The following is a 17,020-nucleotide window of genomic DNA, read 5'->3' as shown; positions in this document are numbered from 1 at the left end:
ATGCTTTGCGGGCACGGGTTAGCATTTTATGTAGTGGGTGCAGCTGCTCTGGGTTCTCAGATCCGGCCAGTTCTAGCTCCCATCTCTTCAGTCCAGCTTCTAGAACTCAGCCATACCACACCCCTTTTCCTTCCTGCCACAGAGGCAACAGCGGTGGCTTCGTGCTCTTGCTACAATCTGGGTTAAACTTTCCTGTTCGTTTTCCTGGCTGTTCCATCATTTAAATCAATGGTCACAAACAAACACACTTTTTAAAATGTCAGACACCTGGAATGTGTTCTGTTTTCCTGATACAGTGACTTTTTCCATCCAAAGGCAGTGGCCCATTAGGTCCTCTGGGTTGATAGTTTATATTCTTAAGGGGGAAATAGCACTTAGGAAATGGAATGACATTTAAGAAAACTTTCACCTGCACAGAACCAGTAGCATTGTTTTCTAATAGGAGGATTGGCAAACTATAGGAAGCCCACACTGAATTAATCAAAACCAAGCCTTAGCACTTACATTTATACCCAAAGATCTGTATTCTGCCATCTGTCCTTCTGTATGGGAAGGCCAGTTGTTGTATTTCTCTCTTCTCTCTTTGGATCCCCCTGGATTCTGTTGATGGCATTATTAGAGCTCTTCCCCATTGAAATACGTGCAACACCTCTTTGTGATCTGTCCTTTGGGCAAGTTTTGATGGTCAAGACTACTTTCTTGTAGGAACTGTATTAGCTTGCTTATTCCATCTCCATTCTGTTAGCCAGGGATCCACAAACAGAAACCATTTGGCTGAGTGTGGTTACATTCTGTACTATGAGTAACTTTGATGCCAGCTAGTCTGGTCCAGAGCTGTTAGCTATGATTTTGTTAGCACATCCCTACCTATTTTAAGTTATTTTAAAATGTACCAAGTAGCTTTTGCTACATAAACAACCCAAAGTTCCATATTGTAAAACAACAACCATTTCTTTGGTTCATAGCTCTGTGGGTTGGCTCATTAGGGCAGTTCATCTCTCTTTATGGGCCCACCCATGTTTGTGGTAGCAGCTAGTCAGCTCTGAGTGTTTCTGAGGGTTGCATGGCTCTCGGCGAGCTGGTGTATGATGGCCTCATCTGATATAGCTGGGATGACTGGGCTTCTCACCACATGGCCTTGCCTCGTCTATCAGGCTTGTTCACATGGAAGCTTAGAGTTCCAAGAGCAGCATGCAGGCAAGAGTCACAGTGCAAGGGCTTTGCCAGGTTACATAGGAAAGTCAGACAGATAGATTCTGTATTGTGATGAGAAGAGTGGACAGTTGTGACCATTATCTCAACAACCACAAAAAAGTATATGCAACTGCCTAGGTCAGTGGTCGGCAAACTCATTAGTCAACAGAGCCAAATATCAACAGTACAACTATTGAAATTTCTTTTGAGAGCCAAATTTTTTAAACTTAAACTATATAGGTAGGTACATTGTTATTAACTTAATTAGGGTACTCCTAAGCTGACCTTTGCTAAAAACGTCCTCAATCTGATTGAGGTACGTTCGCTGAGGTCGACCCCTTCCAACTCTCCCATCCACACTCATCTTGTATACTTGTTTCGTCTATCTCCTTTCGTTCATCCTCTCTATATGTCCAAGCCATCTCAACATACCTTTCTCAATCCTCGACACTACATCTTCTTTCACTCCACAAGGTTCCCTAAAATTAACTTAATAAACTTGACTTAAAGTTTTAAGTCAACTTCACACTGTACCTGCACGCCTGCATGTGGTATTTTGTGGAAGAGCCACACTCAAGGGGCTAAAGAGCCGCATGTGGCTCGCGAGCCACGGTTTGCCAACCACTGGCCTAGGTGATACATTCCAGGAAGTGTAAAGAAAGAACCAGAGAGCTGGTTTGAAGAAACTATAAGAGAATATTTCCAAAGACAAGATAGAGGAAGAATTGGAATCTGTAGTGATTGAACAAGGGAGGGAAACTTAGGTTTGAAGTGAGTATGACTATCACAGAAGGACAACAAACAAAACAAATATTTGGTGCCAGTGGGCAAAAAGAAACGGGTGTGTGGAGAGTAGGTGATGAATCATGGATTACTCTGAGAGAAGGTCAAAGTATGGTCAGAGAGTTTTTTTTTAGCATCAAGCTAAATCTTGACCAGGCATCCACATGAACTGAAACATTGGTCAGACCAAATAAAGTAAACATACCTGAATTAGTATGTTTAGAACTTACTTATTAGAAGGCCCACATGAGTGTTATTAAATTAGACTTCAACTGCTGGGGGCCAGCTTACCTTCTAAAAATGCTCATGCAGCACTATTGCAACTCTGTATAAGTGGGAGTGGGAAGAGCAGGAGCATGTCATGCCAAATTACGTCATTGCTTTGTGCCTTCCTTCTGAACCCCGTGTTTTACCAAAATACACAATTAAGAAAAATAATTCCAAGTCAGTAATCAAGTTGGTTCTTAAATTTAAATGTGTTACCTAGCAACTACTGAAGGACATCTCTTTCAAGGCAAAATAAATTGTATTAATTTAGAAAACATCTGTTTTCTTATGAGAATAGGCGTGTTTTCATGGAGACAATCTGTATGTACACTCTTCTCAGTGGCAATTATACTCCCTTTGCTTTATATTCATCAGGTCAACAGAATTCTGCCTCTCAAAGGACCACTGTTTATTCAACTTTATGTGACCTGGATATTCTGGTGGCCTTTTGTCATTGTTGGGGCTTTGAGATCTGAATTTGAAGGGAACAACCCATGATTTCTATAGAGTACTGAATAGTCATTTATATTTCAGTTTTGGAAACGACACTATAAATATGGCAGGTTTAGAATTTACCACGATTTTAAGCACTACTCATCATATGCATTTACCATTGAGCAGAGTACTGGAGCTCAGTGAGTTAGGCATAGTTAATAGTCTAGGCTTAGCCACTTTACTACCTGTGTGACCTTTGGTAACTTTCTTAGTTTCCTTAATGTAAAGAAATAATAATAATAATAACACTTTCTTTAATGTTGTTGTTTTGAGAATTGCATTATTGTACCCTTGTAGAACATAGCACAGTGCCTAGCACATGATGAGAACGCAGTATATTTTATTGGTATTATTACTATGACTCAAGTATATATAATTAACACTCTAAAACTCACAATTAATATTTGAATAAAGAATACCATACTGTGCCCTAGCTAGTTTGGCTCAATGGATAGAACATCGGGCTATGGACCAAAGGGTCCTGGGTTTGATTCTAGGCAAGGACACATACCTTGGTTGGGGCTCGTGCAGGAGGCAACTAATCGATGTGTTTCTCTCACATTGATGTTTCTTTCTCTCTGTCTTAACCTCTCTCTTCCACTCTCACTAAAAATCAGTGGAAAAATATCCTTGGGTGAGGATTAACAACAAAAAAGAATACCATGCTACATATTGTACATAATTTTCTCAGTTATTTTATCTAACTTTATCATGTTTGTCTGAAAAAAAATGGAGTTTGGTTTAAGGATGGTCTAATATTGGACATGAAAATGGAAAAGATAGATTTAAGAAGCATATGATGAAAAACCCCAAAACTGTAAAAGGAATTGAGCCCTCACAGACCTTTTTATTTTTAATTTCATAGAACAAAGAAGTACTTCATTGTGTTTTTCTGGAAACACAATTAATTTGGAATTGTGGAAAATTAGAGTTTTAGAGAAATACATATGGTCAAACTTAGAATTACCTGAAAGACAAGTAGAAATACTTGAACTTACTTTTATGTACCAGTACTCAAATACCTTGTAGCTCACGTAGCCAAACATTTGCCATTTCTTTACTCTTGATTTGTAAGCATAAATCCAAATGTTAACCAGCATTATTTGTCAGAAAAAGTAAGGTATAGATTTTTTAAATTATATTTGAGATGCTTTGTGCTTTGGGAAAGAGAAGAATATCAGGGAATAAAGTGTCATCAATTACCGTTTTCCTGTGAATCGCCTTAAAAGATAACCATTCAGGTTCTTAGGAATCATCTGCCTATATCCTTGTCAAAAAAGAATGATAGTGTAGATATTTCTGAGTAGAAAATCCTGCTATTTATTGACTTTGAACAAATTGGTAAACTGCTTTGATCCTCAGTTGTCTTCCGTGTAAAGTGAATATCACAATGCCCACCCATTCTCAGGGCCCTTCGGGAGGGCAAATGAAATAACACCGATGAAGTGCCCAGCACACGGTAGGAAATATGTTCCTGGGAACGTGGTAATTAGATCAAAGCCCCACCTCTGAATCTTCCTGTCAGTGAACGTGGAATGCAAGAACTTCTGGTCCTTTGCTTAAAATAGCAATTTTCAACCTTTTCCATTTCCTGGCACACATAAACTCATTCCTAAATTCTGCAGCACACCAAAAATATATATTTTGTTGATCTGACAAAAAAATAGTTATGATTTTGACTCATTCAACCAGAGAGCTATTGTGTTTGCTTTTTTCTTTTCTTTTTTTTTTTTTTGACAATCTACAGGAAAACAGGTCAGGGCTCCTGACTAAATAGTCAAGTATTGCATGTTTTAAAAAATTCCGTGGCACACCAATGTGCCGCGGCACAGCAGTTGAAAATCGTTGGCTTCAAGGAAGCTGTGCCAGCCCTGAGTTCCTCTGTAACTCAGCCATTCGTTCCCATCGCGGGGCCAGAGTGGCTGCCCTGGGACAGGTCCCTGCCTCTGTGCTTTCAACTCTCGGAGCTGTGAACTGATGCTTCGAATGCCTTCTCCTAATTGTTTTTCTGGTCACTAGGCTCCTGTGAACATCCTGGTTCTTTTCTGACCTCTTAATCTTTTAGTTGCTCACCTACTTCTAGCCTTCTGCTTCTGGGAAAATTCCTCATCTGTATTTATTCTGACTTTTGTAATTCCCACGTGCCCCCCAGCCCTCCCTGTTGTCCTACAAATGTGTTGGCCTCACGTTCTGAACCTGAACCGGCCACTCCAAAGTGTCTTCCCCTTTCAGACCATGTGCCAGTGTCCGCCCAGACCTTTGTCCAGCTTCTCTTGTCCTCTTGACACAGTCCAAATCCCTCTTCCCTGTGTATCTCTCTATTGGGGTGATAAATGATAATGAGTGTTCATATTATAGGTTAGAATCCAAGGTCTCACAGCGCCTTTTTTCCCCTAGACCAAAAAGTGTTTTTAAAGGTTCCCTATAATTTTCTTAAAATACCTATAATATAATGCTTTGAAATAAATTGTAATCCTATAAAAAGATCTTACAAAAATATTTATAGAGAAAAATACCTATAAATCTAGACACTCTCATTACAGATACTGTTATACCCTGACTTTGTTTCTAGTATTTTTTATATGCACATCTCAAGATTGTTTTATATTTTCTTTTTTCCATTATACTTTTTCATTTTGCTATATAAGTATAATAATTTATATTTTTCATGCTTACTTAATAGTTCAGAGGATGAATAAACTATATTTAGTCATGAGTTCTCTGTTGGGTCATTACATTATTTCTGCTGTTTATTTTCTTTAAATATTATAATTAATATTATAAATGACCATTTCTTAGCATGTAAAATGGGTAAGGAACATCATAGGGTTGTATGGTAAGCCTAAAGCCATTTTGAGAAATAATAATTAAATTTTTTATTATTCAAAAATTCTACCAACTAGATTATTATAGTGAAGAATTATGAATTTTGAAAACCATTGCTTATGTTTTTATATACTTTAGAAGCCATAACATTTAATTTCATACACACACATACACACATAAATGTCACAGCTACACTAGAAAATATGTACTTGATGGATTCAGAAATTGATCATCTTTCAAAAATTTAAGAACGTATTGTACTGAAATTGCCATAGAAACCATGTCATAAGTGATCATTTTCTTGAACAGTGTACCTAAACCCATTATTATCTCTTCTATACATCATAAAATAGGACTGTGATTATAGTACCTACTCTATTCAACTGAAAAGGAACAAATGAGGTGGCGCATTTGTAAATTGTAAAGCAAAATTAGGATATTCAATATACTTAACATTTAGTCCTGTTTTATCATTTTTATTGGAAAAATCTGAAAATAATATACCAAGTTCCAAGGATCCCAGCTATGGAAATTTGACCAACCTCTGTCTACACTCCCACCCTAGGACCAGTAGTAACAGATTAAATGGAAAGAACCACTGGGAGTCCAAGCTCAGAGGTTCAGAATGAAGTTAATTATTAGTGAGAAAGAGCTTATAATAAGTATTTTAAAATGTATATTCAATGACTTAATGAAAAAATTATCAGGAGTGAAGAGAAAGTCTTTGGTAAGGATTGTGGGTATAGGGCAGTGGTCTCTGGAAGGGAAACAGGAATCTTGGGAATGTCTAGTCCTCTGTTGGACTTGTAATTGAATTTGTGGACATTGAGAAGTTGTTCTGCAAAGAGTCTTTGACTCAAGGAGAGTGTCTCTGTAACTCAGATCAATGCCAGCCTCTAAGACAGTGGTTCTCAACCTTCCTTGTGCCGCGACCCTTTAATACAGTTTCTTATGTTGTGGTGACCCCCAATCTCATTGTTACAAATTGAACATAATTAATGCATAGTGATTAATCACAAAAACAATATGTAATTATATATGTGTTTTCCGATGGTCTTAGGCGACCCCTGTGAAAGGGTCGTTCGACCTCCAAAGGGGTCGCGACCCACAGGTTGAGAACCGCTGCTCTAAGAGAACCCCAGGTTTCAGGGACTCAGCACAGTATTTGTTTGTTTCTCTCACACACAGCCCAAGGCATTTCCTGGTGTTGGATGTAGAGTTGGGATCCTCTGGTTTAGACAGTCACTCAAGAACTCATACTGATGAAAGGTCTGCTGTTTTCATTATATGGCTATCACGCTCCATGTGGACATACATTTCCAGCTGCCCTGAGTATAAAAATGATGGAGAATAGGATTCAAAATAAGGATATTTCATGGAAACAAATTACCTTCTATGTCTCATTAATGAAATTAAGAAACAAAAAGTGGTTGATCTCATTATGTATGTGCAATAGTTATTATTGCATGTTTGGGGCAAATATGTGAACGTAATTCATGAGTAACATGTTTCATTGATTTTAATAATGATGCCTTATTCTGTATAGAACATCTTGCTTTTGCAAATGTTTTTTATTACAGTTAATCCTCATAATAATCATGTGAGATAGGCTTGGAGATAAGGCTATAATCCCTGCTTTAAAGATATGGAAACTCGAGTCTAGTAGTAAGAAGTGGGACTGGGAAAGGAGCCCAAATTGTTTGACTTCAGTCTCCACTTCTGAAAATCTTAAAAAATTTCGCTATTTTTTTCCTCAGGGGGTTTGGGAATTGGAGAACAACTACCTCACTGAGATCAACTTCTTTGCTCAGTGAAAAGTTTTATTTCCTGAGTGTTCCATGTTGGATGGACGTTTTAGATCATGTTTCTAAACAAGAGGAACTTCAATCACAGGGATAGGTTTATAAGGAAACAGACTGTAAAATTTGGTTTGGAGGCTTGAATTTGAAATATTGGCCAATTTAGAATCTTTGATTTTTATTTGCCACCTTATATTTGTATATAAATACAATATGAGCCCAGCCAGTGTTGCTCAGTGGTTGAGCATGGACCCATGCACCAAGAGGTAACTGGTTTGATTCCCAGTCAGGGCACGTGCAGGGGTTTGTGGGCTCAATCTCCAGTAAGGGATGTGCAGGAGCAGCTAATCGATGTTTCTATCTCTCCCTTCTCCTTTCCTCTCTCTCTAAAACAAAAACAAAAACAAAAAAATAAAAACATATTAAATACATAAATAAATTAATAAAATATGAAATCATACAGTCAGCAGTCTGCATTTTTTTTCCATTGTTATTTTCTGTTTTACTTAATGTGCAATAACTTATAAGGGATTCAAATGGAATCCTTAGCAGTCTAGCAATTGGGGTACATTTAAAATGAAAGGATTTCAGTAAAGAATTTGGAGATTTGTAAGGTGGCTGTTAATCTGGTGACTCTGAAATCTTGGCATTCTTTTAGCAGTCAAGAGCAGTTTTACCTTGCCATGTAACAAAGCTACACAGAAGCAGCCAGAATTGTCTGATGATCTTGGAGTTATGTGGCTCTAGCCCCTACCTGTGGTGGTTTGGAGCTATAGCATGTCACTGGAGAGAAACCGCCTGCAGAAAGCTGGTAAATAATTGTCTGATTGGAATATGCATTGGATCAACAAAGTGTCCTTAGCAATCTTGTCATGTGACATGTATATGCATTGGGGCGTGGTGTGTGTGTTTTATTATAACTTATGATAGCTTCAAAACTGCCAAATATTTATGAAAATAGGATGTGCTTTAGTGGGGATCAATAAAATCTTCCAGATAGTGCTGTGTTTGCCTAGAATTCATGTAATAAAAAGGAAAGAAATATGGCAAGAAAACAAATATTTTGAAAAGTCTCACCCCCCCACCCCCGCCCCAAAACTTTACTCCTGCTGCCTGTCACTGGCTAGATGGATGTCTGAGTAGCTGTGGGTGCTGCACTTTTATTTCCATTACTTTCACTGCTGCTTTTTAGCACAGCAGGAAGTATATTCCCTTCAGCTTCCAAGTTCTATGCTTTTAGTCTAAGTAAATGTAAATCACCCCTTGCTCACCACTTTCTAAATAAATAAATGATTTTCTGTCTTGAAAAAAACTTTGAAATAATTGCCCAACTTTCATGATTTATTAAATCATTAATAATTTAAAAGGTTAAAAACATCAGAATAGGGCCCTGGCCAGGTAGCTCAGTTGGTTAGAGTGTTGTCTTCATAAGCCAAGGTTGAGGGTTTGATCCCCAGTCAGGGAATACGTAAGAGTCAACCAATGAATGCATAAATTAGTGGAACAACAAATTGGTCTCTCTCTCTCTCTCTCTCTCTCTCTCTCTCTCTCTCTCTCTCTCTCACCTCTATCTCTCAAACAACAACAACAATGGAACAAATGGTTTGCAAATAGTATTTACAATTAGTATATTGTGGTCTCAGTGGGTTTTTCTTGGTAGAAAGATAAATTTAGTAGGTTACGTTAAATTCTGTATAAGCCAACATTCTTTTGTTACCTTTTCCTTACACTGAGGTAGCATTCTCTTTACATTGAAATACAGTTTAAAGTGTTAGCAATACAATCATTTTTATTTGTGAACAGTATTGGTCTATGCCATTAGTTTTTACGCATTAGACACACCAGATTCACCTGGAGGGTGTGCTTGTTAAAGCTCAGATTCCTGGCTCCATCTCCAGAGTTGCTGAGTCAGTAGATCTGGGGTGAGGACTGATAATTTGCATTTCTAAAAAGTTCTCAGATGGCTCAGAGATCAGACTGTTGGTCCTGGGATCAGACTTTGAGAACCACTGGTTTACACTGAAGTTTCTAGCAGTCATTCTTCACTGCTAATTATTAGTATGTGAATAAAAATCCAGGTCAAAAACTTAGAAATGAAAATGCTAAGATTTGTACATGTTTATTCTCTCTTTTTTTAAAATTGTTATTAGTATTGTAGATGTCCCCCAATTTCTGTCTCTATGCCCCCCTCCACCCAGCCCCCACCCCTCCCCAGACTTTCCCCACACTGTTGTCTGTGTTATGCATATATGTCCTTTGGTTAATCCATTCCCATCCCCTTTACCCTCCTCCCCAATTTGTGTTTTGTTGACATTATTCTCTTACACATACTTTCGGCCATATTATTTAGGTTTTGAAGAATGGTTGATAATATTTACCTTAAATTTATTTGCTCTATCTCTTAGCATCAATTATCAGACTGAGATAAAAAGAAGGTAAAAGAATATCAAGTATGCGTTTGTGTGTATGTGTTTTGCTTGTTTGGGTTTTTTTTTACCCCTAGAAAACTGTGAGAACAGAAAGTTCTCTTGACTATTTAACTAAAATACTTTTTTGGTACAGTTTAACATGCACATTTTAGTTCATGTTGTCACCTGCATTATTAGAATTTTGCAAGCCTTTAGGATGGATTCCCCATAGAGCACTCTGTAGACACCAGATGTTATAGCAGTCAAATAAAGGATTCTCCCCCACACACCCCCCAAGTTTGACATGCATGTGAGAGGCATGGAAATAACTGCAGGAGGCTGGAATTATGGAAGGCTCATAAATGAAACATTTCCTTTTGTGGGGGCTAAGAGTGCAGATTCTAAGCCAGAACATCTGGGTTCCATGCAGCTGTTGTGACCTGGGGAAAATACTTCACCTCTCTATTTCAAGATTCTCATCTCTGAAATGGAATAGTAGTTTCCTCCTCTAAGGGAGCTTTGAGGTTTGAATGAGTTATGCCATTTAAAGTGTTTAAAATAGTGGCTCACTCTCAAACAGTTGTTAGTGGACAGTACCTCTTAGAGAAAGAATGCTATATAGACCTTTTTTTTTTCATGCTGCTGGTAGCAGTGGAAATGCAATTGAAGTTAAGTGAAATAAGATTTAGACTAGAACCAATATTTCACTATCCTATCTAATAAAAGAGTAATATGCAAATTGACCACCACTCCAACACACAAGATGGCCACCCCCATGTGGACACAAGATGGCCAGCAGGGGAGGGCAGTTGGGAGCGATCAGGCCTGCAGGGGAGGGCAGTTAGGTGCAACCAAGCTGGCAAGGAATGGAAGTTAGGGGCAACCAGGCTAGCAAGGGAGGGCAGTTAGGGGTGACCAGGCTGGCAGGGGAGCAGTTAGGCATTGGTCAGGCTGGCAGGAGATTAGTTAGCAGGTGATCAGGCTGGAAGGCAGAAGTGGTTAGGGGCAATCAGGCAGGCAAGCAGTTGGGAGCCAGCAGTTCTGGATTGTGAAAGGGATCCCAGATTGGAGAGGGTGCAGGCTGGGCTGAGGGACATGCACACCCCCATGCACAAATTTTGTGCACCAGGCCTCTAGTGGTTTTATAAAAATAAAATGGGGAAATGAGAATGAATAGTAGCTTAAAATGATATCCAGTCAACTTTTCATTTCCCCATTTCTTGGGCAGAAACAGAGAAGCCAATTACAAAAAGAGACTCCAAATATATCATTTGAAGTATTGCTTTAATCCTTTCTCTAATCACCTATTTAACAAGTAATAATACTTATTCTATTAAACTGTTACTTAAGTTTTGAGTTTCAAAATGGTCAAATAGTAAGAGGTATACAAAAAATGTATTTTAAAAAAATGAAATAAGACAAACTATATGCTATACTGTGCTATGATATTTTATATACATTATTCTATATAATAAACAGGTAATATGCAAATTGACCCTAATGGTGGAACAACTGGGAATGACTGGTCGCTATGATGCACAATGACCACTGGGGGCAGACACTCAACACAGGAGCTGCCCCCTGGTGGTCAATGGGCTCCCACAGGGGGAGTGCCGCTCAACCACAAGCCGGACTGATGGCTGCGAGTGCAGCAGTGGTGGCAGGAGCTCTCCTGCCTCATCCTCAATACTAAGGATGTTCAACTGGTGGCTTAGGCCTGCTCCCCTGGGATGTCAATCAGACATCTCCCAAGTGCTCCCAGGCTGCCAGAGGGATGTCTGACTGCCAGCTTAGGCTTATCCCCCAGGGAGCAGGCCTAAGCCAGCAGGAGGACATCTCCTGAGGGCTCCCAGGCTGCCAGAGGGATGTCTTACTGCCAGCTTAGGCCCGATCCCCCGGGGAGTGGGCCTAAGCCAGCAGGTGGACATCCCCCGTGGGGTCCTGGATGGCAAGAGGGCACAGGCTGGGCTGAGGGACCCCCTCCCCAAATACATGAATTTTTGTTCACCGGGCCTCTAGTCTATAATAATAAAAGCGTGGAGATAGGAGGTGTGTCTTTAATGAGGCAGTCTTCAAGCAAAGATGCATAGACTATCAATGTATTTAAAACTCATAGGTAGCCAAAACCGGTTTGACTCAGTGGATAGAGCGTCGGCCTGCGGACTGAGAGGTCCCAGGTTCGATTCCGGTCAAGGGCATGTACCTGGGTTGCGGGCACATCCCCAGTAGGGGATGTGCAGGAGGCAGCTGATCGATGTTTCTCTCATCGATGTTTCTAGCTCTCTATCTCTCTCCCTTCCTCTCTGTAAAAAATCAATAAAATATATTTTAAAAAAACAAAAAAAAAAACTCATAGGTAAATGTATTGTAATATTATAATGAGAGAGGATGCAAACCACCTAGTCAACTGTCATTCGAATCTGTTCAAATAAATACAACAGAATGATGAAATCATGTCTGGATTTTGGATCTGAACTCTAAAGTAGTCTATGGTTAATTTCCACTAAAACATTAGTATATTTTTTGCTGTATAAGACATCCTGCACTTTTCCAACCCAAAAATAAGAAATCAATATCTATATATATAGAAGAGTAATATGCTAAGTGTCCTTCCCACTGTCCGACCGGTCACTATGATGTGCACTAACCACTAGGGGGCAGGCACTCAATGCAGGAGCTGCCGTGATGTACACAGAGAAACAGCACTGCGGACCTGGTGCTCACAAAGCAACACTCGGTTTCCCCCAAGTAGGACACAGACCCCACCACCACCCTGAGCAACAGCCCACTAAATCGCAGCCTATACTGCCATGGCACAAAATGCAGCCCACAGCCCAGCCCAGCCCAGAAACGGTGGCTGTGGGCACTGGGTAATGACATCATGTTTTTGTTGACATTCTGAAGCCAAAATTGTCAACAGACTATGCCTGAAGACCAACTGTTGCCACAACGTACCTCTGAAGGCAAAAGAAAGTGATGTGGTCGACAGAATATGTCTGAAGAACAGTCATCAACAAGCACTATCAACTGCCTTCATAGTTAAAAAAATAAAATAAAGAAGCATAATATGCTAATTAGACTGGACAGCTGAATGACCTTCCTGATGAAGCCGAGTCTGTGAGGGCCGATCCCCTTGCACGAATTTCATGCATTGGGCCTCTAGTATGATTATAATATCTAAATCCTTTCTTAAAAATTAACAAACTGCTATATTTTCTGCAGAAGAAAGGATTGTTAATAACCATTGTGCATTGAAAGCAGGATAGATGGTTTTTTACTATATATTTCATCCTCACCTGAGGATATTTTTTAAAAGATAGAAAAAAATATTTATATAATATTTAAAATATACATTTATAAGTTTTTATTGTTTTATATTTCCTTACCTAGATTATAACATCTTTTTGAAAGGCACTGATATACTTGGAGGGTCTTAGGTATCTTTTACATATGTTTATTAGAAATAATAAGTAAAGTAATGTGTATAAGACCTAGTTTTTAATAGAGATTTCTTTTAAATTCATTTATTTATGTAGTCTGAATTGATTTTTTTGATTTCAGGTAAAGTCAGAGCCATTGTCTGAGCAAAGTTTCACATGTAAAAGTCTTCTCAGAGAAACATACATTTTTATAGTAGGGTTTCTGTGGAAATCAGGTGGCTTCCTTCTACAAGTCAAAGCTCTTAAGCTTGGGATTCCTGGTCCATGTAAAAATTGTTTCATGAGCCAAATTATAGGCTTTCCCAATAAGGTCTTGAAGCTTAGCAGCTGGCTTCCCATTGGTTTTCTCACCTAAGTCCTGTGAGGGATTTAGATAGAGGCTAAGGTACTATTGGCATGCATTTGCCAAATGCAAATATTCTTGTTTTCACTTTTTAAAAATGTTCTTATTGATTTCAGAGAGAGGAAGGGAGAGTGGGAGAGAGGGATAGAAACATCAGTGATGAGAGATAATTATTGATTGGTTGCCTCCTACATGCCCCTGACTGGGGATGGAGGCAACAACTTGGGCATGTACCCTGACCAGGAATCAAACCATGACCTCCTGGTTCATAGGTTGACGCTCAACCACTGAGCCACACTGGCAGGGCTTCTTGTTTTCATTTTTAATGTATTTCATTCTATATCTATTTAGATAAAAAATTTCCATAATGTAATGCCTTCATAAAAGAAAATCCATGAAATATGGAGTTTTATGGAGTTGATGTCCCGATGGAGGCATTGCAGGTCTGCATGAGAACATGACAGCTTACAATCAGATACATTCCTCTGGGTTGGAGGGTGGACAGATCTGTGGGCCCAGTGCATCAGAAGTCAGGAAGAGTCAGAGGTCTGCGTAATGTCAGGAGCAAGCAATGCAATTTTTTTCATCTTCTTTTAACCAATACTCTCTCATTTTTAACCCTCTGCCAAAGGATACGTTTAACATTGTTGGATAGCCATCTTAGCAAATACCAGATGCCATAATAATGATGATAATAGACATTTCTTCAGGGTTGACTCTGTGACATGTACTTTACAAGTGCTATCTTAGTTCTGACACAATCCAATAATTTAAGTAGTGTTATTTTTATTTTGCAAATGAGGAATCTGCTGGCCTCAAAGCCAGGCCTGCCTGACTCCAGAACTCATGTTCTTTATCTTTAAAGTCACTCACCTGGTTCTGTAACTCACTGCTATGACATAGGCACAAATCAAGACTGGGTCAACCCATAACAGCATGGTGATTATCAGAGAGAATGGAGGGTTGAAGAGGTAGGAGAGGGTTTAGGGGGGATAAATAATGGTGGAAGGAGACTTGACTTGGGGTGGTGAACACACAATACATATACAGATGAATATATTCCAGAATTGTACACCTGAAACCTATATAATTGTATTAACCAATGTCATCCCAATCTATAGTAATAAAAGTGTAATATGCTAATTAGACCAAACAGCCAAACAACCTTCCAGACGTCCTTCCGGATGTCCTTCTGGACAAAGCTGAGGTGGCAGAGGCCTAGGCAAAGGCTGTTAGGGGTGATCAGGCAGGCAGTGGAGCAGTTAGGGGGCAATCAGGCTGTCAGGGGAGCAGTTAGGGGCGATCAGGCAGGCAGGCAGAGGGGTTAGGGGCAATCAGGCAGGCAGGGGAACAGTTAGGGGCGATCAGGCAGGTAGGCAGAGGTGGTTAGGGGCAATCAGGCAGGCAGGCAGGAGAGTGTTTAGGAGCCAGCAGTACTGGATTGCGAGAGGGATGTCCGACTGACTCCAGAATTCATGTTCTTTATCTTTAAAGTCACTCACCTGGTTCTTATAACTCACTGCTATAACATAGGCACAAATCAAGACTGGGTCAACCCATAACAGCATGGTAATTACCAGAGAGGGAGGAGGCTGGACTGAGGGACCACTCCTTTCGTGCACAAATTTCGTGCACCAGGCCTCTAGTAAATTCAATAAAAAACTATTTTAAAAATATTGGGTCAACCTGAAATTTCTACTAGAAGGCCAAACAATTAATGCTATATTTTGTTTGATGTGTAGATGAGGGGAGTGTGTCAATGTTTTAGATCTTAAATAGCATAAATCCTTATAAAAATTTACAATTAATAATACAAGAAGAATAAAATCTTTGAGGAAGAGGATCACCATCTAGAAGTCATGTGTTTGTTTTCTAATTGTGAAGACAATTGTATGACTTACTTTTCTCATACTTTAATATTTTCATTGAAGATCATGAACATGAGAAAAGAGATGTAATTTTGCTCTCATTTTTTCCTGTGCAAATGGCTGCTTCCAATTATTTATGTCTTTCAGAAAACTTAATCACTACTACTTATGCATTAAGATGCAACTTTATATTTTGTAAAATAAAGAAATGCTCTATCTTCTAGATTGTATTTTTGAATATTTACATATAGGATACATTAAAAAAACACACAAAACCTTACCAGCTCTACTTTTAGGTAAAAATACCAGCATATGAGTGTGCAAAGATATGTATATAAGGGTGTCTTACAACTTTAGTTGTAATGGAAACATATTTAAACAAATTAAACATCCTTTAACAGAGGGATTGATATTGTGTATAATAGAAAATCAAAGATAATGAGATAAAAGTATGGGGAAAATATATGGGATATGGTTTTAGAAGTTTTATTAAAATTATATATAAAATTTTAGCCAGCTTTAGCTTAAAATCCTAGTGTGTGTGTGTGTGTGTGTGTGTGTGTGTGTGTGTGTGTAACATGGTGTTATAAGTAAAGTGTAAAGTTCTAGAAAAAACTTCTAGGACTATCCATGCCAAATTATTCCAAAGTGGGTGGGGTTGCATGTTGTGGGGAGACTTTCACTTCTGATTCATGTTATTTTTGTAAAAACTACCTTTGGTTTTGTTAGATATAAAAGAGTGCTTTTTTTACAGTCTGCTTGACATTCAGTGCTTATGATTTGAGCTACAACTTACCTTTCCAGTCTAATTTGTCCTATTTTCAGAGTACTGTTTTAATTAAAACTGAAAAGTCTGAACAGTTTTATCCTTTCTGTTAAGTTACATTACACAAGTAGGGGCCCCATTACAATTGAAATATTGGTAACATTTTATTTTTGTGAAACTTCTGGCCAGTTCCAACTTTTTCTTCTATCATAATCTGTTACTGGAGTCATCTTACTATTTCAGATTGCCAGCGCCCTCAATTCTATATTGTAATGTCTATGTAATAATTGCATTTGCTTCCTCTCTTCTCTTATATAAACACATTTCAAGAGGCTGAAATGGGTGAAAACAAGTCTGAATAAAATATCTTAGGGATTTGCAATTAATTCCTAAAATGATGCCAAAATATTGTCACATATAGTATCGCACGTGACAAATGTAAATAAAGTCTTCTCAGAGAAACACATTTTTATAGTAGGGTTTCTGTAGAAATCGGTCCAGGTGGCTTCCTTCTACGAGGCTAGACAGATTATTTACTATCTGATAGAACCAGGGGCAAGAGAGTGAAATCCCAAACTGATTTGCAAGCAGGAGTCATCTGGGGAGTTTTGCTGTGTCACAAGTGACTAGCCCCTGGTTTTGAAAGAGTGAATCATCTCCCTGTGAAACAGGAGATAAGTGGAGGAAAGAGCTGTTTAAAATTTTTTACAACTATTTCCTTTTGAGCTATGACTTCGTGAACTGGAATGTGATTCAGAATAGCTTCCCTTTGAATCCAGCATTTGTCTTCAGAGTTTTTATTAGCTCCTTTCCCTCAGCCCATCTCACGTC

General features: G+C 38.8%; 1 protein-coding gene across 1 annotated transcript in view; it reads left to right on the top strand.

Moving 5' to 3' along the window:
* Nucleotides 1-17,020, top strand: part of NAV3 (neuron navigator 3) — a 350,115-nt gene that overhangs the window by 68,815 nt on the left and 264,280 nt on the right. The gene's annotated exons all lie outside the window — the stretch shown is intronic.

This window comes from Myotis nattereri (assembly GCF_964212035.1).
Source record: "Myotis nattereri genome assembly, chromosome: 2".
Taxonomy (NCBI): Eukaryota; Metazoa; Chordata; class Mammalia; order Chiroptera; family Vespertilionidae; genus Myotis; species Myotis nattereri.
The sequence above is the reverse complement of the archived record's forward strand: the minus strand, read 5'-3'. Positions and strand labels throughout refer to the sequence as shown.